At 42.3% G+C, this 25,102-nt stretch overlaps 1 protein-coding gene across 1 annotated transcript in view; it reads left to right on the forward strand.

The window, feature by feature from the left end:
- Nucleotides 1-5,909: 5,909 nt before the first annotated feature.
- LOC130310020 (synergin gamma-like) overlaps nt 5,910-25,102 on the forward strand; it is a 32,537-nt gene continuing 13,344 nt past the window's right edge. The window contains exons 1-3 of the mRNA XM_056552363.1: nt 5,910-5,920; nt 13,185-13,235; nt 22,357-22,453. The gene's annotated coding sequence lies outside the window, so the exon portion shown is untranslated. The remainder of the gene's footprint in view (nt 5,921-13,184; nt 13,236-22,356; nt 22,454-25,102) is intronic.

Genomic DNA, 25,102 nt, shown 5'->3' on the forward strand with positions numbered 1-25,102 from the left:
CGAGAAACCTTTGTTCTAGAATTATTGTATGAGCAAGTTCACATTATTTGTGACAAGATTTAATACTATTTTATATTTCTTCATACTTTTCTAATTGGGGCATATCCGATCCATAAACCCATAATGAGTATTGAGAAGATTGTTTTCATGTTTGTCCGGTATTTGCACTGAGTCATCCACACTGGATGCAGCACTTATTTTTTGATATTTTACTTTGATCTAGTAAAAGTTATGTTTTAATAGAGTCACTCCCCATACTCTTTGTGTGCTATACTAAGGGTTTTTCAGACCGATAGTTAAAGTCCCCCATTATTATCACCTCATTCTGATTTGCTGCCATGTTTATTTGTCTCTTTAATTGATTTAGTTGCTGGTATACATTGGGATACCGGCTAAAAGATGTAAACAACAATAAAAAAACGTGGTCTCAAATGGCTGGAGGTGCTCAACCCCAAATGCAGTTGTGCATTTATACTGGGGGAGCAGATCCTGCCCTTGTAGTCCGTTGCTAGGGACGATCCCCAGCATAAAAATGCATACAATGGAGGATGCCTGCAGCGGACTACAAGTGCCACAATAGAATCCTACACCAGATAAACAGTATGGATGCGTAACAATTAGAATAATACAATACAGAAATTTAGGTGCACTACTGTGGTAGATGTATACAATGACATTGGCTAATCCCTCAACACTGATGTTAAAATTGAGACATTCGCCAGTGTATCCTTATATGAAGGACACACCAGAGCCTGCACACCAACGCCAAGGTTTCTCAAATGGCGCGGGACCTAACGCTAACCTACCTGTGCGTAATAAGCAAAACAGGTGCCAGTGGGCATTTACAGTAGCACTAGGCCGACATGCAGCCTGCTCCCAGTTCTCTCTGGTGTGACTGAGCACACATACAATGGAAGGGGGGATAGAGGCTACAAGCCCCACCCAAGTTGGCTGATATAGGTGCATGGCCTCACAAAAGTCTCCCATTTAGTGTCAGTATTGTTCTTTTTGAGGACATTATCCCATTTTATATTGTTAAGGGCTTCTCTGAGTTGATCAAACTTTGCCTTCCTAAAGTTCATTGTTTTTGTGGCCCCTCGAGAGATTCTCTTATTGAAGAACAAGTTATAATGTATTATATTATGATTACTATTTACTAGGTGTCCTTCTACTTGCACATCAGTTATTCTGTCAGGTCTGTTGGTTAATATTAAGTCTAGTAGGGCGCCCCCTCTGGTCGGGCCCTGTACCATTTAGGGACAGATAATTGTCTTTAGCTATAGTCAGAAACCTGTTTCCTTTATGAGATTGACAGGTCTCAGTCTCCCAATTTATATCAGGATAGTTGAAGTCCCCCATTATTATCACCTCATTCTGATTTTCTGCCATGTTTATTTGCCTCTTTAATTGATTTAATTGCTGGAATACATTTAGATACCGGCTAAAAGATGTAGCCTACTAGTGACTTTTCAGTGTGATATACTGCAGGTACCCTGCATTATACAGCCAAATACCTTTTTGCTGGTATACCAGTGGCATAGTACATTTAGTAGATGTGAACGTAGCCTCATTATGGTAGAGTATGCAGTTGGTTGGTGCAATCACATTTTTAGAAAACAATGATCAGTGATATAAATCATTGTAAATCCATGTTCCTCATGTTCCACATTTTCTCTGATGTGCCAAAAAGGGTATGGTGTAATAAAGAGTACACAGAGGCATCTTTTTCCGAAGAACATATAAACCAACCAATACACTAAAAAAATTAAGATTTAACACTAGTTCTTCATGAATTCAAACCTTAGTTTATCCCGTATGCATATAAATATTGGCCCTCATTTACTATTCTAAACCCGACTTCTTTTGTCGGGGTTTTTTGGCGCATCTTTGTCTGCGACATGTCGCAGACATCATGCGCCAGTCTGCGACACGATGCGACATTTTTTCCCCAACGGACCCGATGTGGATTCTCCCAAACCCGAAAAAGGGGCGTAACCCGACATTTCTGAACTTTCCCACGTATTTATAAAAGGTTTCCAACCCGAATTTGTTGAATTGTTGTGGATTTTTTCCCGACAACTCAGAGGAGTTGGAAACCAAAACAAACAAAAAACACGTGCGACAAACAGGATGCAACATAATAATAAATACCAGGGGAAAAAAGCAGTCGGGTAAGAAAGCAACATAGACTTACAACCCGATTTTCTTAGTAAATGAGGGCCACTGTGTACTAAATTGTTCTTGTCAACATTTTTGTAACAATCTACATAGAAAACTATAGAGGTAATACAGTAATAAGACTCTTTGGGTTTAATATACCAAAAGGCACAACCTATATAAATAAAAACCAGTGTCGAGGAAGAGTAGCAACCACCTGGATGACTTGTGATTCAGGCAGCATGAAAGTGATGAAGGGTTCCCTTTAACTCTGGCGCTATTGAGGTATATTACAAAGATTTCTTTTAAGATATTTCCAATAGAAATCAGCTATTGGTATCGGCAGTAGATTCTTTCCATATGTTTAACCCTTGTAACTTAACCTATGAAGACGGCAAGTGCAGAAGTTTTTGGGAGCTACATTTTAAGTGAAGCCCTCTACAGAAGACAAAAGGTTTTACAGAGATTACTGTAAGGGATTAACATGGGGCCTGTCCTGGAAAATTCCACAGAAGGTGCAGAGGCTACTGTTCTCCCGGATCAGTGGATCTACTCACTTGTGATGGATGATGGACATTAGAAGATCACTGAGCAATTCTTCAGGAGACACTGAACAGGCTGTATACATTGCAGCGTGGGAGTTGTCACATGTAATATATTATATGTTATATACTATACATATCCGCAGGGCTAAAATCATAGTTTCCATTTTCTTTTAAGTTATTTAGTAGAAGATATCAGATTTATTAATGACATTGTACATTTTTTGTAAGGGCCCTCATTCAACTTTATAGGTTTAGAACAAATCCAACCTAGGTAATGTCAGTGTTTTTTTATTTTCTTTCAAAAGAAGTAACTTGCTGTCATAGCACAGGATTCATAACCTTGTAGCCAGAACTGGTTTAACAGGTTGCCTCAGTTCTGGGATTTTATGTCATGTGATCCCCTAAGTGCATTGTGATCAAAGTTGCAAGTTAATTGTAGCGTGTTTATTTTAATGGTTAAGAAGCATGTCCACCCAGTAAGAAGGGTTTCAGCTCTGGTTTTCTAATCCTGGATAACACCTTTTATCTCTCTACTTCCTGATATACCGTAGTTGTAAGTGCATAAAATAGGTGTGGCCATCAAGTCATGGCAAATTTATTGTGAAGGTACAAAATATTTTCCCAAAATTTTTTTTTTAAATGTATGGCAGTAGAGATGAGCGAACTTACAGTAAATTTGATTCGTCACGAACTTCTCGGCTCGGCAGTTGATTACATTTCCTGCGTAAATTAGTTCAGCTTTCAGGTACTCCGGTGGGCTGGAGAAGGTGGATACAGTCCTAGGAGATTCTTTCCTAGGAATGTATCCACCTTTTCCAGCCCACCGGAGCACCTGAAAGCTGAACTAATTTACGCAGGATAAGTCATCAACTGCCGAGCCGAGAAGTTCGTGACGAATCGAATTTACTGTAAGTTCGCTCATCTCTATATGGCAGCCGTGCAGTGCCGTAAACCAAAAATGTGACATTTTAAAATAATTGATATAATTTCAGCTAATGTACTGACTTTCTCTGTAAAGGTATAGACACATTTAAAATTTCTGTGTCCAAATAATCTTAAAGCGCAACTTTCATGACAGTTTGGTGCAATAACCTGCATACAGCCTTTGTACTGTGTATAGCAATATTTTTACCTGATATTTGCAGGCTTTCATGACCCCAAAAAATGCTTTTATTCAAAGCCCCGCCGCCGTCACGCCCACCCCACGCCTACCCCGTATCTCCACGCTGGGACCTCTGTGTAATTGACACACAGGTCCCAGCGCATGCGCCCTTCAGCTAATCTAACCTGCGCGCCGCTGTGTGTCATCCAGCAAGCACTCGCTCCCGCCGCCGTCCTCCTCCTCAGTGCGCCTGCGCAGTGCTAGGTGCAGAGAGCGCGCTTCCTCTCTGCACCTAGTACCGAGAACTAACCTGATTGCGCGCTGCTATCCGACCGTCAGTGGCTTTGAATAAAAGCCTTTTTTGCAGTCATGAAAGACTGCAAATATGAGGTAAAAATATTGCTATACCCACCACCTGCACACAGTCCAAAGGCTGTGCGCAGGATATTGCACCAAAATTTTACGACAGTTGAGCTTTAAAGGGGGCAATTTTCTTTTTTTTTTTTTTTTATTATGCCCAGGGAGCTTGTAAATAAATGGAAAAAAAAAAGAATGCAATGGCCACTAGTTGGCTGAGCGGGCCCAAGACATCACGTCCCCAAACTCAGAAGCATTGCACAACAGGTACCCGGGTTTAGTGACACCAGTGGCAGAGCAATGAGGAAGGCAATGTATGTTTTGTTTTTATTTATTAATTCAATACCTCCCTGAGCTGATTTAAAAAAATAAAAATAAAATTGCTGCCCAGATAATCCTTTTAAACAGGACAAATGGGCAGTATAAGTATATAAAATATATATACTGAAATCTGTGTAACAGGGTGTAGTCTGGCACTTCAATACCGGTATGATCCACTGACATGGGACGCTTCTTAGCAGTGTGAACTGTGTCAGCAAATTTGCTAAGCTTGTGGTGCAGATCAGAAAAAACACAAGTCAGTATACAGCAACAAATGAAGAAATGAAGTGATGGCACTCACCACTCTGTAGCAGCGATAGTTATTCAGTCATATACAGCGGGTTCAGTCGTGCAGGGGCGCCTCCAAGGGACAGATCTGTTTCGCTTTGGATGGAGCGTTGGCTAGAGGAAGCGTGCCCGCTACGCCAAACAATCACATTTTTTTTTTTTTTTTTTTATCAACTGATGCCATAAAGTTAAACAGTTTTGTAAATTACTTCTATTAAAAAAATCTTAATCCTTCCAGTACTTATTAGCGGCTGTATACTACTGAAACTCTTTTCTTCTTGGACCCTCCTGCATCCGGCATTCGTTTAGAGCATCGGGTGCAGCGCTGGAGGCTCGTGACGTCACAGCTCAAAAAAAGAACAAAATCGCAGAAAACTCACAAGCAGGTGACTTGCATTGAGGTTGATAGTAACAAAGTCGCGTGCAACTTGTGACCTTGGATTTTTTGCAGTTGCTTTATATCACATGTCACAACTTGACACCATCCACTAACATTAGGTGCAACATTAGGTGCAACATTGTAGTGCGGGAACTCACCCAAGATTTCCACTCAAGAGCTGGACTCCTGCTAATGGGAACTATTGGGGAAATGTATAAAAATCTGTGCCGAGCCGTACAGTTGCCCATAGCAACCAGATTGCTTCTTTCATTTTTTTAGATGCCTTTTTAAAAATGAAAGAAGCAATCTTTTGGTTGCTATGGGCGACTGCAGGACTCTTTCTATGCACAGGGTTTGATAAGTCTTCCCAAATGTTCCTGCTGTGGAAAAAGTACAGGGACTCTGTTCCCATGCGTTTCTGCAGTATTTGAGCCCTGTTTATACCAGTCAATAATAGTGTCCATATTAGGACATCCTCAGGCATCATCCCAAACTCCTTCCTCCCTCATCCCTCATTCTGTCCTGCCTCACACCATTGTAGGGCGACACTGTGATTTTCAAGTCCTGTGACCAAAGTCAGTAAGTAGCCCTAGCCTTAGTCCTAATGCAATGTAGTAGAGCTATATCTTCTATATATTCCAGGGCGGTTTGTTCTGTAATACATAGATTGTATTCAGCTGGAGCAGCACTAGGAATGGAGGAGCTGTGTGTCTCAGCTGTCTCTATAGGCAGAGTATGTGTTATACAGAGGGATTTAGGATTTCTACAAGGGTAAGCACACACTGAGTAACCATGTTTGCTTTTCTATGCATTACACTGTCCTGTGGAATGACCTGGGAGGGCTCCCTCAGGTAACGTGTCACTTGGCCTCCAGCACAACCACTCCCAGAAAACCTGCTGCACTCCTTCCGTCTTATCAGCATTGTTTTTGGGTGAGGACAGTGCTGGGCGGCTATGGGGCCTACTTCACCCTGACTGTCCTTTCACTGGGTGCAGCAACTGGTTTCTGTGTGTTTCCCTTACATTTCTCTTCGCCCTGACTGATCTAATACAAGAGGAATAGAGCGCAATGGCTATAGAACCTTCTCTGGTAAGTATCAGTACTATATTACAGGCATAGCAGGTACTCCTATGGTCACGTCTATACCCAAAGTATTGGCTGTGCAAACACTGCATTAAATGAACTGTTTGTCAGATGAGTAGTAAAAGCACAAGTGTCACCTGACAGATCGCAATAAACATGATGTTATAGCAGCACAATGTTCCCAGGGCTGTCTATAAAATCATTGGTGCCAAATGTTACAGGCTCCTTTACACAGGGTTATAGGGTTTTGGTCAGGGGTCAAGTCCTGGGGAAAGAAAAAAGTGAGGGAACTCAGCCCAGATTTCCACTCAAGGGCTGGTCCTGCAGGACTTCTGCTAATGGGAACAGAGGGGGAAATTTATCAAAACATGTGCAGACTTTTCCTCACACAGGTTTTGATAAATCTCCCCCAGAGTTCCTGCTGTAGAAAGTGCTGGAACTCCGTTCCCATGCGTTTCTGCAGGATCTGAGCCCTGGTTTGGTGTTATAAGGCATCCTTTACACTGTTTTTCTCTGCCACTTTAAACTTGTAATGTCAGTGTGTATTTTTTTTTATTTTTATTTATATATATATATATATATATATATATATATATATATATATAGAGAGAGAGAGAGTTTTTACATGCAGATTTTTAAGGAGGCCTATAAGAAAAATGACAAACAAATGCTATACTTATAGCATATGCTGCATTAAAAAAATGACAATAAGCCACAAAGCAAAATATTTAGTATGTAGTGCATTGTATATTTTACTTTAGACTTCAAAGTAACATCAGGGTACAAGAGAATGCATAAAACAAGCGTTAAATCTGTATACTTCAGTATAGGTTCTTTCTTAGCACAGAAGCACTGCTTCTATGGCAGACTATTTCATATAAGTCATGTACGTGATCTGATTGATCTTATCCAAGGACCCCATGCCTACTGCTTCTATTTTGTGTACAAGCTCCGGAACAACACCTTTAGGGTACGTTCACACTGCGTAATTCCTGCAGAATTCCTCAAGCGGAATTACGGGCTGTGAACATTACAATCAGTGTGAATGGGTCTTCCGCAAGACCTGCGAACACTGAGGAATTTCAGTGGCGGAAAATTCTGCCACAGAAATTTTTCTACACAAAGAATGAACATGTTCATTCTTTGCGCCGAAGTCCGCGAACACAGTCTGGCTGTCAATGGTGACTGCACAGTGCCGCGCGGTCCTACCGCCGAAGTGCTTTCAGCAGCGGCCGTCTCCACTTGCAGAATTCTGCGAGCAGAGATTCTGGTCTTAGACATCTTATTCCCTATCCAAAGCATAGGGACTAAGATGTCTGATCACTGGGGTCCCACAGCTGGGACCCCCTGCAATCTCCGTGCAGCTCCCAGAATTCTGTGCCGGGCACTGCTCCCAAGACGGGGATGTCTCGTCACGCCACGCCCCCTCCATTCATGTCTATGGGATAGGGGATAAGATGTCTAAGGCCAAAATACCACTTTTAACAATAACATTTACGATACTCTACCGAAAATCATATCCCTATTCTATATAGTTGTTTCTTAGTTTTTCCTGTTTATTTGTGTTCAGAACCAATATAACCCTGTTCCCGCTTTGTCACCCAGCTTTCTGAGACTATGGATCCAAGCTGTGACACAAGAATGTACTCCTACTTTAAGGCCTCAAAAATCCATCCAAATATATCCTTTATACCCAGGGGTCAAGTCCTGGGAAAAAAAGTATGGAAACTCACCAAAGGTTTCCACTCAAGAGCTGGTCCTGCTAATGGGAACAATTGGGGAAATGTATTAAAATCTGTTCAGAGGAAAAGTGGTGCAGTTGCCTATAGCAACCAATCAGATCGCTTCTTTCATTTTTCAGATGCCTTTTTAAAAATGAAAGAAGCAATCTTTTTGGTTGCTATGGGCAACTGCAGGACTCTTCCTCTGCACAGGTTTTGATAAATCTCCCCAAAGGTTCCTGCTGTGGAAAAAGTACAGGAACTCCGTTCCCATGCATTTCTGCAGTACTTGAGCCCTGTTTATACCAGTCAATGAGGTTCTGTCATACCACAATATTCTTTTATACAGGAGCGCACAAAATGTTTAGGTCATGTCAGATTCATACGGTGAGAACAGAGAGCAAAATGTGACATATTCCAATGAATGTAATTTTACTGAAATGTTCTTCCGTAGTACTCACTTTGAGGGCCGATTTTTTTTTTTTCTAATGTTAATGCATATGGAGACATCATGGAGTGAAGCTTAAAGGATGTGCTGCCATAGAGGCTGCTGGGTGCAGGAGGCTTTTTCTGGGCAAAGAGTTATTTTGCCACAATGAACAAAAATAGGAGAAAATCATACACAAATACAATCCGTTGGGATGGGCTTTACTGGAGGATCAGCTGGTAACTGTAAATAGATGTGGAAAAAAAAGTGACTCATTGGGCCGAGTTTCATGGCTTAGTCAGTCTCATTGGGCCGAGTTTCATGGCTTAGTCAGTCTCATTGGGCCGAGTTTCATGGCTTAGTCAGTCTCATTGGGCCGAGTTTCATGGCTTAGTCAGTCTCATTGGGCCGAGTTTCATGGCTTAGTCAGTCTCATTGGGCCGAGTTTCATGGCTTAGTCAGTCTCATTGGGCCGAGTTTCATGGCTTAGTCAGTCTCATTGGGCCGAGTTTCATGGCTTAGTCAGTCCTTTTCCCTCTCATTGCCAAGCATTACCGCTGGTAGTTATTAGGCAAAATATTGTCTGACATGTGGAACTTCATACCACAACCCAATCTGGTTAACTCTGAAACTGACACTACAAGTGATGCAGAGTCCCATGCTTAGCTAACACAACCCAGTAAATAAGGAAATAACAAAATAAAAAAAATGACTATAATACTTATAAAACTAGACCATACCTAGCTCATACAATGCAGTAAATAAGGAAATAACAAAAAAATACTATAATACTTATCCCATGTGCGGTCATGTGTTTAGACTGGACAAGTGCGCTGAATCTACTAAGTTTGGACTACGGTTACCACTAGAGATGAGCGAGCCTGGCCTGTAGAACCAGTCTCACTCAGAACTTTGGCTAGAATAAGGTTCAGCGAACATTTGATCTTTGCCAAGTTCTATTTGCGACTGCGCTTTTTGTAGTAGAAGGGATGAGGAGCACATGGCATTTTGGCACCATTTTAGCATAGGATGAGGAAGTAGGAATACTGAGATGATATCAGGGTAACTCAGGATACTTTGCAGGTAGCAGAAGGAGCACATGTTGCAGGATAGCCAATCATTGCTTGCATACAGCTGCCCAGGCCAATCAGGAGACAGCATAGTTGCATTGTGGCTGCCATCTTGGAGAGAAAGGTGAGTGGTATGCTACGATTTAAGTCCGGTGACAAAACCGGATACGGGGCAAAAATGAGCCGGCGAGAGTCACTATCTGACTCCAGTCGGCTCATTTAAGTGAATGAGATTTGGCGCCAGATATGGGAGCACCCGGTTTTTAAATTCCCCAGCTGGACCCGGCAGCCATAGTGACTAACCGTGATGTGAATGCAGCCTGTGTCCAGTAGCTGCACTACAAATCCCAGCAGTGTGACTGTAGAATAAGCCCATAGAAAGCTATCTCACTACAATACTAAGCAAGTTGAGCAAAGCATTGTGCAGCGGGCTGACCTTAGTGACTTGCATTAGCGCTCGTTCACACTACAGACAATCAGCTGGGGGAATGCAGCCATTGGATTCTGCTTGCAGCAGACGCTGCTAAAATTATCAGCGGTAAGACTGTGGATGTGCGTCATCTCATAGACGGCAATACAGTCTTGCAAAATTCCAGACAAAGAATGAACATGTTCATTCTTTGGGCAGATGTCCATTCTGCTGACATAATTCCGCTGAAGTATGCACAGAGCAGCAGAATCCCATTGAAGAGGGGACTCTGCTGCAAGCAGAATTATTCCTGCTGAATGTCCGCAGTGTAGATGAGCTACTGTGTCCAGTTGCTACTCTACATATCCCAGCAGCGTGACTGCAGAATGAGCCCATAGAAATCTATCACAGTACAACACAAAGTAATTTGAGCAAAGCATTGTGCAGTGAACTGGCCTCAGTGGCTACTACAGTCCACCACTGCCTGTTGTCCCCTGGCTACAACTACCACCAGTCCACGACTCTTGCTGCTGCTAGGTACTACTAGCCAGACCTACATATACACAACCCATGATCACCATACATATAGCTTTTTTCAAAGTGTCTTTACTTGCCAGACTTGAAACCTGTTGCTACTCCTAGAAAAGGATAATTATTAGAAAATGGATTATTTCCATGTGCATTTTTTTTAACACCAACACAGGCATCTTTCAACAAAAAGGGATACTTTGTCCACCTTTCATTGCCGCGTCTAAAGGGTTAATACCAGACCTCACCACGATCGGTGATGTCCGATATTAGCCACGGGTCCCGGCTACTGTTAGCCGCCTGTACGCCTGTGTCCGCGATATAACGCGTCATATCGGGTCGGTCCCGGCGGCCAACAGTAGCCGGGACCCGTGGCTAATATCGGACATCACCGATCGCAGTGATGTCTGGTATTAACCCTTTAGACGCAGCGATCAAAGTAAAAAAAAAAAAAAAGCATTCCTGGCAGCGTGTCCCGATCAGCTGTATGGACACGAGGAGGGTCCCTACCTGCCTCATCGGTGTCCGATAGTCTAATGACTGCTCCGTGCCTGAGATCCAGGCAGGAGCAGTCGAGTGCCGAAAACACTGATCAATGCTATGCAGTATGCTATGTCATAGTATTAAACAGTATGGGGAATCAGTGTAATGCATGTTATAGTTCCCTATGGGGTCTATAACATTGCAAAAAAAAAAAAGTGTAAAAAAGTTGATAAAGAATATTTAACCCCTTCCCTAATAAAAGTTTGAATCACCCCCCTTTTCCCATAAAAAAGGGAACTATAAAAAATATATCATTAATTAAACCGCACGGTCAATGGCGTCCACGTAAAAAAAAAAATTCCAAAGTCCAAAATAGTGTATCTTTGGTCACTTTTTATACCATAAAAAAAATGAATAAAAAACGATCAGAAAGTCCGACCAACATAAAAATGATAGATAAAAAACTTCAGATCACTGTGCACAAAATGAGCCCTCAAACATCCCCGTACACGGAAAAATAAAAAAAAAGTTATAGGGGTCAGAAGAGGACATTTTTAAACATATAAATTTTCTTGCATGGAGTTATGATTTTTTTTCAGAAGTACGACAAAATCAAACCTATATAAGTAGGGTATCATTTTAACTGTATGGACCTACAGAATAATGATAAGGTGTCATTTTAACTGAAAAATGCACTGCATAGAAACGGAAGCCCCCAAAAATTACTAAATTGCATTTTGTTTTATTTTTTATTTTGTCGCACAATTTTTCTTTGGTTCCGCTATAGATTTTTGGGTAAAATGACTGATGTAATACATGAATTTAGGTGCACTACTGTGGTAGATGTGTACAATGACATATGGCCAACCCTCAAACTAATGTTAAAATTGAGACATTAGCCAGTATATCCTTAGATGAAGGACATACCTGAGCCCGCACACCAACACCAAGGTTTCTCAAGTGGTACGGGACCTAACGATAAACCTACCTGTGCCATGTGGGCAATTATAGCAGCATTAGGCCAACTCACAGCCTGCTCCCTGTTCACTCCAGTGTGGCTGAGTACAAATACAATGGGAAGAGGGAGACAGACTATGAGCCCCACCCAAGTTGGCTAATGTGTTGCCAGCCTCACAGGTGAACCTTAATGCTGCCTATAGTAGTAATCAACCTTGGCATTGGTGTGCGGGCTCAGGTATGTCCTCCATATAAGGATATACTGGCTAATGTCTCAATTTTAACATCAGTTTGAGGGTTAGCCATACGTCACTGTTTACATCTACCACAGTAGTGCACCTAAATTTATGTTCTACTCTATATGTTAAACATTGACACCTTTCATTTGGTGTAGGATGTCATTGTGGCACTTGTAGTCAGCTGCAGGCATCCCCTATTGTATGCATTGTATGCTGGGGATCGCCCTTAGCAATGGACCACAAGGGTAGGATCTGCTCCTCCAGCATACATGCACAACTGCATTTGGGGTTAAGCACCTCCTGCTTTTTGAGATCACGTTTTTTCTTCTTGTTGTCATTACAAAGTAGAATTGGTGGCGCAAAAAAAAAAAGCCATCATATGGGTCTGTACGTGCAAAATTTAAAGGGTTATGATTTTTAAAAGGCGAGGAGGAAAAAATAAAAGTGCAAAAACTGAAAAAGTCCTTAAGGGGTTAAACAAGCTGTTAGTTATCATTAGAGATGAGCGAACTTACAGTAAATTCGATTCGTCATGAACTTCTCGGCTCGGCAGTTGATGACTTATCCTGCATAAATTAGTTCAGTCTTCAGGTGCTCCGGTGGGCAGGAAAAGATGGATACATTCCTAGGAAAGAGTCTCCTAGGAATGTATCCACCTTTTCCAGCCCACTGGAGCACCGGAAAGCTGAATTAATTTATGCAGGAAAAGTCATCAACTGCCGAGCCGAGAAGTTCGTGACAAATCGAATTTACTGTAAGTTCGCTCATCTCTAGTTATCATGGATTTCCTCATGTCACTGTAACTATAAAACTGATTTAATTGGCCCTTGGTGACCCTAGCATTGCTATACACAAGTTTTTTCTTGTTAATGCACTGTGGGTTCGCGTAGAATTTATTAGTCACAAACCAAACTTTTTTGAAAAGTTCTGTGAGCCCGTAAAACTGGACAAAATTTCTCTCAACTCTGCTTACCACCACTGTACAATCATATCTAGTATAAAGGCAAAATGAACTGATTTCCCAATGCACACAGCAATGTGTAGAAAATAAGACAATTGTACAGTTTTTGTATTGCAAAATGTCTGTAGCTTTTTACTTTTTTTGTTTTCTTTTTAGCTTGATACATGTGCTACACACTTGAAGACCTGCTTAAAGAACATCCATCGGGTAATTATGTACCAAAAACCTTTCCAAAAGACCACTTCTTTCAGAAGACAACCTTTCTAGACCCATTTGTTTTCTGAGAGGACCATCCCTCTAAGGCTAGGATCCCACTTGTTTTTTCATCCAGCATTTTTTTTCACTGAAAAAAAATGCCTGAAAAAACGCCAGTGCAATTTCCTGCATCTGACGGTTTTTCTGGCGTTTTTGCATTTGAGTTGAAGTTGCATTTTTGGCCCCTTTGGTTGTTTTTTTATCAAAATGTGTTGGGTACCAAAAAAAAAAAAAAAAGATGCAGTAGGGATGGGGGAAAAAAATTATTTAAGGTAATTTTTAATTTTTATAATGAACTTTTCATTAATTTTTAATTAAGTGTGTATGCGTGTTTCATTTATTTATTTATTTTTACATTTCTTAGATAATACTACTACTCCCAGCATGGAACAGACTGTTCCATGATGGGAGTAGTAGTACCTGTACTAATAGACATATCGCCCCGGGTGTCAGTCCTGACACCCGATGCGATCCTTCATAATATAGCAGAGATGCAGAGCGGCTCTATACAGCGCTCACATCTCTGCACTATACTCTGGCCAGTGATGTAAATAGAACATCACTCATTCATATTTTCCGCCCAGAGTGGTGATTGGCCGGATGGTTGCAGCCAATCACTGCTCTTTGCAGGAAATATGGATGAGCGATGTTCTATTCACATCACTGGCCGGAGTATAGTGCAGAGATGTGAGCGCTGTATAGAGCCACTCCGCATCTCTGCAATAGATAGGACGATCACAGCAGATGTCATGAGTGATACCCACTGTGATCTGTCCTTAACTGCAGGTACTACTACTCCCTTCATGGAGCACACTCTGCTCCATGCTGGGAGCTGTAGTACCTGCAGTTAAGGAAATATCACAGCAGATGTCACTCCTGACACCCGCTGTGATCCTGCTGTATAATGTATAGATGCAGCCGTCCGCTCTTCTATGGTCCCCTGCACTGACACATATATATAATCAAGTAGAAGCGGCACACCAGTATACCAATGAAAACGTGAGTTTATTCACACATCTGTGCATATATATATATATATATATATATATATATATATATATATATACCTATTCATATTTCCCACAGAGTTGTGATTGGCTGGAACCATCTGACCAATCACAGCTCTCTGTGGGAAATATGAATAGGTGTATATAAATACGGCAGTGCAGGGGACCATAGAAGAGCGGCCGGCTGCATCTATTAATTATACAGAATGATTGCAACGGAACCCCGGGCGATCTGTCAATTAGTACAGGTACTACTACTCCCATCATGGAACAGTGTGTGTTCCATGCTGGGAGTAGTGGTACCACCTAACAAATAAAGAAAAAAAGTGCAAAACACACACACACTACATTTTTATTATTGTCGGCTATATTTTTAGTGCCCTGCCCGCCCACATAAATTGATCCCTGTTTAAAAATTAATAAAAATGTTGTTGTAAAAAAGATTAAATTTCGTTAAATACAATTTTTTCCATCACTGTGTATGTTTTTTTATAATTTTTTTTTCATGGTATCCTACGAAATTTTATTAAAGTCCAAAAGAGAATAAAAACCGCCTGCAAAAACGCCAAAGTTAAAACCCACATGGCGTTTTTTCTTGCCTTTTTTGTACTCCCATAGATTTATATGGGAGAAAAACGCCATGATTTCAGGGGGAAAAAACGCCATAGGCTCAACATGCTGCAATTTTGCAAAACTGCCAAGGAGCTGAAAAACGCTAAAAAAAAAGGGTGAAAAAAACGGCAAAAGGATTTAAAAAAAAAAATAACTGAAAAACACCAAGTGGAAAAAGAATTTTGTGATTTCTCATTGATTTACAGCTAACACCTAGCCACAGCGTTTTTTGGCCGAAAAAACGCCATGTGTCAGAAATGGCGTTTTTCTCGCACAAAAAAAAAAGTGGAATTCCAGCTCAAAGAGGTTTTACTTAAAGGGTACCTTTCATCAAATAAACTTTTGATATATTATAGACTAATGTATGCAGAATAACTTTCCAATAGCATGTTATTAAAAAATATGCTTCTTTCTATTTAATTTTCCACTTTGAAAAAATGGCCACTAGGGGTCTCCCTACCAGTCCTTTAAAAAAAAATTGATTTCAGACTAGGGATCCTGCTGCGTCCTGCGTTACGCTGTGCGCAATGACGAGTGACGTGACGTCACCGTCAGTGCGCACAGTGACAGCTCAGGAGGACGCCACCGGAGCCAGATGTAGAGTGGACCCCGGGAACAGGTAATTGTAAAACCGGGGATGGGGGAGGCAATGGGGCCGGGGCAGGGCGGTGTGGTGGGGGGTGTGACGCGGCGTGGTGCGGTGGGGCTGTAGGGGGCGCAGAGCGGTGCAGCGGTGGGGGGTGGGGGGTTGGGCGGTGGCGGTGATAGGACTCAGGACCCCCGGACAGGCAGGGGGAGAGAAGCGGGTGGCGGTGGCGGTCTATGGCACCACAAAAGCCACTGCAGTTCATTGATTTAAAGCGCCCGCTTTAAATCAATGATCTGCAGCAGTGTCACGGGGGGATAAATAGCCGATAACTTGTACCGGAATATCGGTATAAGTTATTGGCTATCGGCCCGAACCTCTACCGATTATCGGTATCGGCCCTAAAAAAACGATATCGGTCGATCCCTATTTCAGACTCATGCAGGAGTCCTAAATCTCAGACTGCAGCCAGAACACAGACAAACTCACCACTGCACACTGCCAGGGAGCAGTGTTGAGCTTGTCTGTGTCTTAGCTGCAGTCTGAGATTTAGGACTCCTGCAGGAGTCTGAAATCTATTTAAAAAAAAAGGACTGGTAGGGAGACCCCTAGTGGTCATTTTTTCAAAGTGGAAAATGAAATAGAAAGAAGCATATTTTTAATAAGTTATTCTGCATACATTAATTTATAATATATCAAAAGTTTTTTTGATGAAAGGTACCCTTTAATATTTAACATTATGTTAAGAGTTATCTGTGATTAGTGTCATGAGGTACTTTTAGCAAGGCTATTGCTTCTAGAGATTCAGGATCTTGAAGTTTTTCAATTACATACTCGTTCCAACCAAAATAATGATGATGATGCAGCAGGACCCTGTATATGGACATGTGGTTGTACAAACTAGAAAATATAAGGAAACACTCAAGGAGATAAAGTGGCACTATTGTAGCTTTGCTGACATATACTACAGGACACCGGCTCTTCTATTTATCACTGTGGGAGATCGGGGTCCTTGGCATGTGAGTCCGGTGGTCCTGGGAACTCTGTCACAATAGAATCCACTAAATGAGAAAAGCGTTTACCTGCACTCACCGCTAGGCTTCAGTTAGACGACTCAGCTACATCCGCTTCCAAGGACATCACCAGTGTCAGACGCGCTGCTGGGCGACTGCCGGCTGGTTTTGCGCTGTTCGCACTTCTTCTGGCCTCATATCTAGAAACTAGAAAATATGTATTTCAGTGGTAACAGAGTACCTGGTGTAGAAAGTTGTTAGTTCTGTTACTATATATTCCCTTTTTAGCAAATAGTTGTCTGTTGGGGGGGGTATACTTTTTTGATTTCCTCTAAAAAACAACTATAGTCCACCAGCTTGGTTGTGCGCTCTTAACCCATTAAGGATGCAATGCGTGTGGGTACACCCTTGCGTCCTGGCAGTTAAGGAAGCAGGGGCGTACCTGTACTCCATGGTCCCATTACCCCTGTTTGAAGCACGCACAGCCAGGAACCAGGGTTAATGCCGGACATCAAGGGTCGGGCCGTTGCCCGGTATTAACCCCTTAGACACTGCGATCAAAGTTGATTGTGGCGTCTGGAAGGGGCGCTTACCTACCTCCTTGCTGTCCAATTGGAGCTCTGATGTAGCCAGCCAGGTCCTGCAGGCTGGAGCAGCAGACCACCGATAACACTGATCAATGCTGTTCTATGGTATAGTCCACTATGGGGACTAAAACGAAAAAGAAAAACGAATCAAAAATAAACACAAACGTATATGATATCACCGTGTGCGTAAATGTCCAAACTATTAAAATATAGGGTTAGCTAAACCACACGATCAATGGAATACATGTAAAATCTGTGCATTTTTGGTCACTTCATATGCTATAAAAAAATAAATAAAAAGAAGATGACAATTTTGAACATACTGGTGCATGTAGTTATAAAAAAAATGTAAATAGTAAAATAAAATAAAACCTACATAAATGGGGTATCCTAGTAATTGTATGGACCTACAGAATAAAGATAAGGTGTCATTTTTACCAAAAAGTGCACTGCATAGAAACAGAAGCACGCAAAAATTACAAAATTGCATTTTTTTTTATTTCACCCCACAAATATTTTTTTTTAGTTTCGCTGCAGATTGTTATAAAATAAGTGATATCATTAAAAAGTACAATTTGGTAATGCAAAAAACAAGCCCTTATATGGGTCTGTAGGTGTAAAATTGAATGCGTTATGATTTTTAGATAGAGAGGAGGAAAAAAAAAGTGCAAAAATGAAAACTGTCTGAGTCCTTAACCCCTTAAGGACCACAAGTGTACTGATATACCCTGACGTCCTGGTACTTAAGAACCAAGTGTGTACCTGTCCGCCCGTGGGAATTCCTATCCCCGCCGCTCGCCGGACCGGGATGCCTGCTGAAATCATTCAAAATCAGTCAGAGACAGCCCCATTCACCCTTACCCAGCAGGAGTTAGGTATCCGGTGATCGGGGCAGGCGGGGGTCTCCTACATTTGCCTGGCCTGGCGGGGGTCCCCTCAGGAGCGGCGGCAGCCAGGAGCAGCAGGAGCGGTGGCAGCAGCGGCAGCGGGCCCGGCGGTACAGGCAGCAGGATACAGCAGGAGGTGAAGCATCTCAGCTCATGCACAGCCAAAGGGCATGCTGGGAGTTGTAGTTTTGCAACAGCTGGAGTTCCAACTACAACTCTCAGAATGCCCTTTGGTATTATGTGTATGCAACAGCTGGAGGCACATTTTTTCTATGAAAAAGTGTGCCTCCAGCTGGTGCATAACTACAACTCCCAGCATGCATGGACAGGCAAAGGGCATGCTGGGAGTTGTAGCAGTGTGCCTCCAGCTGTTGCAAAACTACAACTCTCAGTATGCCCTTCGGCTGTCAATGCATGTAGAGAGTTGGTTTTGCAACAGCTGAAGGCACACTGGTTGCGAAACAGAATTTGTGTCCTAACTCAGTGTTTCGCAACCAGTGTGTCTCCAGCTGTTGCAAAAATACAACTCCCAGCATGCAGGAAGAGACTGTACATGCTGGGAGTTCTAGTTTTGCAACAGCTGGAGGCACACTGGTAGCGAAACACTGATAGTTTTTTACTTAACTCAATCAGTGTTTCGCAACCAATGAGCCTCCAGCTGTTGAATAACTACAACTCCCAGCATGTATGGTCTGTCAGTGCATACTGGGAGTTGTAGTTTTTCAACAGCTGAAGGGTACATTCACATGGGCCTGGGTTTACAGTGAGTTTCTCGCTGCAAGTTTGAGATGCAGCAAATTTTCTGCTGCAGCTCAAACTTCCAGCTAGAGACTCACTATGAACCCCCACCAGTGTGATTGTACCCTAAAAACACTACACTACACAAAATAGAGGGTAAAACACTACATATACACCCCCTTACACTGCCCCCCCCCAATAAAAATTAAAAACATATCGTATGGCAGTGTTTCCAAAACAGAGCCTCCAGCAGTTCAAAAACAACAATTCCCAGTATTGTCGGACAGCCAGTGACTGTCAAGGCATGCTGGGAGTTTTGCAACAGCTGGAGACACCCTGTTGGGGAAACACTGCCATAGGGTATTTTGGTGGCGGATACAAATCCCCAATTTGTGGGGTCTACACAAGCATGTTAGTGTAAAAATTTGTGACGCAATTTCTCCCAAGTCCGGAAATACCCCTTATGTGGACGTAAAATGCTCTGCGGGCGCACAAGGGGTGATTTTACAGCGGTTCTGACATAAATGCAAAACAATATATACCCACATGTGACCCCATTTTTGAAACTACACCCCTCACGGAACATAAGGGGTACAGTGAGCCTTAAAGGGGTACTCCGCCCCTAGACATCTTATCCCCTATTCAAAGGATAGGGGATAAGATGTCAGATCGCCGCGGTACCGCTGCTGGGGATCTCCGGGATCCCCGCTGCAGCACTGCGCTATCATTACAGCACAGAGCGAGTTCGCTCTGCACGTAATGACGGGCAATACAGGTGCCGGAGCATCGTTAGGTCGCGGCTCCGCCCCTCGTGACGTTACGGCCCTTTCAATACAAGTCTAGGGGAGGGGGCATGGCGGTTGTCACGCCCCCTGCCATAGACTTGCATTAAGGGGACAGGCCGTGATGTCACGAGGGGCGGAGCCATGACGTCGCGCTGCTCCGTCCCCTGTATCGCCCGTCATTACGTGCAGAGCGAACTCACTCTGTGCTGTAATGATAGCATGGTGCTGCAGCAGGGATCCCGGGGCTCCCCAGCAGCGGGACTGCGGTGATCTGACATCTTATCCCCTATCCTTTGGATAGGGGATAAGATGTCTAGGGGCAGAGTACCCCTTTAACACCCCACAGGTGTTTGACGAATTTTCGTTAAAGTCGGATGTGAAAATGAAAACAAAAAATAATTTGCAGCCCCATTTCTTCTGAGTATGGAAATACCACATATGTGGATGTAAAGTGCTCTGCGGGCGAACTACAATGCTCAGAACAGAAGGAGCACCATTGGGCTTTTGGAGAGAGAATGTGTCCGAAATTGAAGGCCATGTGTGTTTACAAAGCCCCCATAGTGCCAGAACAGTGGACCCCCACACATGTGACCCCATTTTGGAAACTACACCCCTCACGTAATGTACAGTGAGCATTTACACCCCACAGGTGTCTGACAGATTTTTGGAACAGTAGTCTGTGAAAATGAAAAATTTTATTTTTCATTTGCACAGCCCATTGTTCCAAAGATCTGTCAAACACCAGTGGGGGTGTAAATGCTCACTGATCACTCACTGTACCCCTTGTTATGTTCCTTGAGGGGTGTAGTTCCCAAAATGGTATGTCATGTTGTATTTTCTGTTTGTTTGTTTGTTTTTGTTTTTTTGCGGTTCTGGCAACATAGGGGCTTCCTAAATGTGACATGCCCCCTAAAAACCATTTCAGAAAAACTCACTCTCCAAAATTCCATTGTCCCTCCTTCCATTCTGAGCCCTCTACGCAGGACACTTTACATACACATATGAGGTATTTCCTTACTCAAGAGAAATTGGGTACAAATTTTGGGGGGAGATTTCTCTCCTTCTACCCCTTGTAAAAATTCAAAAACTGGGTCTAGAAGAACATGCGAGTGTAAAAAATGAAGATTTAGAATTTTCTCCTTCACTTTGCTGCTATTCCTGTGAAACACCTAAAGGGTTAACACACTTACTGGTATTTCTAATATGGAGGCCCTTCAAATCCACTTAAAAACTGAACTGGTCCCTGAAAAATTCCAATTTTGAAAATGTTGTAAAAAATTGGAAAATTGTTGCTGAACTTTGAAGCCCTCTGATGTCTTCCAAAAGTAAAAACATGTCAACTTTATGATGCAAATATAAAGAAGACATATTGTATGTGTGAATCAATATGTCATTTTTTGTATGTCTAGTTTCCTTACAAGCAGAGAGCTTCAAAGTAAAAAAAAATTCAAATTTTTCATGAAATTTTGGAATTTTTCACCAAGAAACTATGCAAGTATCAACAAAAATTTACCACTATGTTAAAGTAGAATATGTCACGAAAAAACAAACTATGAATCAAATTAATAGGTAAAAACATCCCAGAGTTATTAATGCTTAAAGGGGTATTCCAGGCCAAAACTTTTTTTTTTTTTATATATCAACTGGCTCCGGAAAGTTAAACAGATTTGTAAATGACTTCTATTAAAAAATCTTAATCCTTCCAATAGTTATTAGCTTCTGAAGTTGAGTTGTTGTTTTCTGTCTAACTGCTCTCTGATGACTCACGTCCCGGGAGCTGTGCAGTTCCTATGGGGATATTCTCCCATCATGCAAAGCTCCTGGGACGTGACATCATCATTGAGCAGTTAGACAGAAAACTTCAGAAGCTAATAACTATTGGAAGGATTAAGATTTTTTAATAGAAGTAATTTACAAATCTGTTTAACTTTCCGAAGCCAGTTGATGTAAAAAAAAAAAAGTTTTTGCCTGGAATACCCCTTTAAAGTGACAGTGGTCAGATGTGCAAAAAATGCTCTGGTCCTTAAGGTGAAAATGGGCTTGATCCTTAAGGGGTTAAATATGGAAAACACTTTCTCATAAAGACCTCAAGAATATATCTTTCCTTGGATTATACCTTGAATAATGAATTTGGTCTCTTGACTAGGTTGCTTGTTTATGATACAGAAATAGTATTCCATTTAACATCAGGCAAGCCATTTAGAAGCAACTATTTCCTCTACACCACCTAGAGTTCCTTTATTATTTATATGATTCCAAGAGTGGCCTGTGCCAAATGAATCAGTTGGCATTAGGACAATTTGTACATTGCCATCCCCATTGATGGCAATGCATTCCGCTTGGATTCTGCCAAAAGAATGGACTGAAGAATATTCACTACTGAAATTCCGTAGTCTGCACAGTGCATCAAAAATCCATTGACAGCAATGGAAATCTGCTGAACCGGAATAATTCAGCCTGTAAAAAATTGATGGTCTGTGAATAGGCTGTCAATATTAGATCAGAGGGGGTCAGACTCCCAGCACCCCTGCTAATCATCTGCATGAAGGGGTCGTGCTGCTTGTGCAAGAGCCGCAGCCTTTTTAGGGTACGTTCCTACACGACATATTTTGCTGCGTATTTGCTGCGTATTTGGTGCTGCGTATTTTCCTACCCATTGACTTCAACAGAGAAAATAAAATACGCAGCAGCAAATACGCAGCAAATACGCCGTGTGGGAATGTACCCTTAATGTTTACTTACACTCGTCCTTGCAAGGTGAAGGTGCAAGGAACTGCAGCACTGTCCCATTCAAGTACATTTTCTGAAGTATGAGTTGACTATGAGTCTAAACCTCCTATTCTCTTTTCAATGTGAAGGTGATACAGACAGCCAATGAAATACTAAGTAGCATAAGTCAACCCTCGGTGTGCAGTGAAGTGCTCCTGTCTTCCAGAGGGGCAGATTATATATCAGGTAAACCTGTTCTATTTTTCAGAGCGACACAGTGTTATCATTTAAATTACATGATCGGTTACAGTAATAATATTGTTAATTTTGTTCATCCTATAGCACTAAATATGTGTAGCACAAATGTAAACAAATAAAACTTTAGGTTAAAATGACACTGTCAGTATATCCAGATCACTGTAGGAGCAGTGTTGGATGTTATTTAACATATGCATATCTGCTATACGGAAATATCTGACCTAGTGCCCCCCCACCTGTGATGGCCCCGACATACGATCATTTCAACATATGATGGCCTCTCAGAGGTCATCGCATGTTGAAGGCAGCATCAAAATACGATGCTTTCGTATGTCTGGGCCATTGCATAAACGGCTATCCGGCAGCGCAGACTGCATCAGCTACCACCGGATAGCCGTTTAAGGTGCCCCATGTGGTCCGGTGACGGTCACTTACATGTCCCCAGCGCTCCGGACCGTCCTCTTCGGGATCCCCTTAATCGTCGTCATCATGTCGCCGCGCACGCCGTCCCGTCATCCAATAGGAGCGGCGTGCATAGCGACATGATGACGGCGATAAGGAACGACGATCCCGTGCAGTGGAGACGGTCTGGAGCGACGGGGACACCACAGGGACACTGCAACAGCGATGGACGGCGACATCCAGGGCAGCGGTGACAGTCCGGAGCGGCAGGGACAGGTGAGTATAACTTCCTATATTTAACATTGCACGGATCCCTCAACATACGATGGTTTCAACAAACGATGGTTCATTTGGAACGAATTACCATCGTATGTTGAGGGGCCACTGTATATTGATCCCACATAGTAAAGACCTAAAAGAGAAAAATACTAAATGCCGAAATTGCTGATTTTTGCTGATTTGTCAACTCAATCCCTCTACTGGGATTGCACAGATAAACAGACAGTAAAAATTTCAATTAAACTCCCTGAGTTTAAAGTCCCTTAATTTTAAGTCCCCACACTTATACTTACACACTTATATGAATCACACACAATCGCTTAGTGGTACAAAAAAAAAAAAATTTAAACGCCTCTCTCTTTGCATCTGCTTGGAAGTAAGTGCAAAGGACTATCTGCATGGAAGTGAATGAAAAGCATGTACAATTGTTCCTACAAAAAACAAACTCTGATATGGCTCTGTGGATGGAAACATCATACAGTTATAGCTTTTAGGCTATGTTCACACAGCGGAATTTCCATGTGGAAAATTGCAGAAGAATCGCCCGCTGAAATTTAAAGCACTTTGGGGGAGATTTATTAAAACCTATGCAAAGTTGCCCAGTTGCCCATAGCAACCAATCAGATCACTTCTTTAATTTTGCAGAGGCCTTTTTAAAAATGAAAGAATTGGGCAACTTTTTCTCTGGACAGGTTTTGATAAATCTCCCCCATTATGTTTAATGGGACCTGCCTTTACATTTTGCAGGCAGAATCCCATTTCACTCAATAGGGCTTTGAATTTCGTGGAAATTCGTGAAATTTGCGTGGAATTCCGGATATTCCGCCATGTGAACATAGCCTTAGAAGTCGAGATGGAAAAAGCAAAAATGAAAATAACCCTGGTCATTAACCCCTTAAGGACCTAGGGCGTACGGGTACTTAAGGACCCAGGGTATACCTGTACACCCGTAGGAATTTCAGTCCCCGCCTTGCACCGGGCGGGGACCAGAACGGGATGCCTGCTGAGAATTCACAGCTCCCATTGTTACATTCTGTGAGGGGTGTAAATTCCGAAATAGGGTCACATGTGGGGAGGGGCACTGTTCTGGCACCATGGAGGCTTTGTAAACGCACATGGCCCCTGACTTTCAGCCAAATTCTCTCTCCAATGGCGCTCTGTCTCTTCTGAGCATTGTAGTTCACCCGCAGAGCACTTTACATCCACACAAGGGATATTTCCATACTCAAAAGAAACAGGGTTACAAATTTGGGGGGGGGGGGGGGTCATTTTCTCCCATTATCTCTTGTAAAAATGAAAAATTTGGGGGAAAAACTGCATTTTAGTGAAATAAAAATGTTTTCATTTACACATCCGACTTTAATGAAAAATCGTCAAACATTTGTGGGGTGTTAAGGCTCACTGTACCCCTTGTTAAGTTCCTTGAGGGGTGTAGCTTCCAAAATAGTATGCCATGTGGGTTTTTCTTTGCTGTTCTGGCACCATAGGGGCTTCCAAAATGTGACATGACCCACAAAAACCATTTCAGCAAAATTTGCTTTCCGAAAGCCAAATGTGACTCCTTCTCTTCTGAGCATTGTAGTGCGCCCGCAGTGCACTTGACATCCACACATGGGTATTTCCATATTCAGAAGAGATGGGGTTACACATTTTGGGGGACATTTTCTCCTATTACCCCTTGTAAAAATGTAAAATTTAAGGAAACGCCAGCATTTCATTTACACGTCCAACTTTAACGAAAAGTTATCAAACACCTGTGGAGTGTTAAGGCTCTCTGTACCCCTTGTTACGTTCCTTGAGGGGTGTAGTTTCCAAAATAGTATGCCATGTGGGGTTTTTTAAATTATTTTTTTTTTTGCTGTTCTGGCACCATAAGGGCTTCTTAAATGTGACATGCCACCCAAAAAAAAAAAACATTTCAGAAATACTCTCCAAAATCCCATTGTCGCTCTTTCC

Source organism: Hyla sarda, chromosome 1, assembly GCF_029499605.1.
Source record: "Hyla sarda isolate aHylSar1 chromosome 1, aHylSar1.hap1, whole genome shotgun sequence".
In the NCBI taxonomy this organism is placed as follows: domain Eukaryota; kingdom Metazoa; phylum Chordata; class Amphibia; order Anura; family Hylidae; genus Hyla; species Hyla sarda.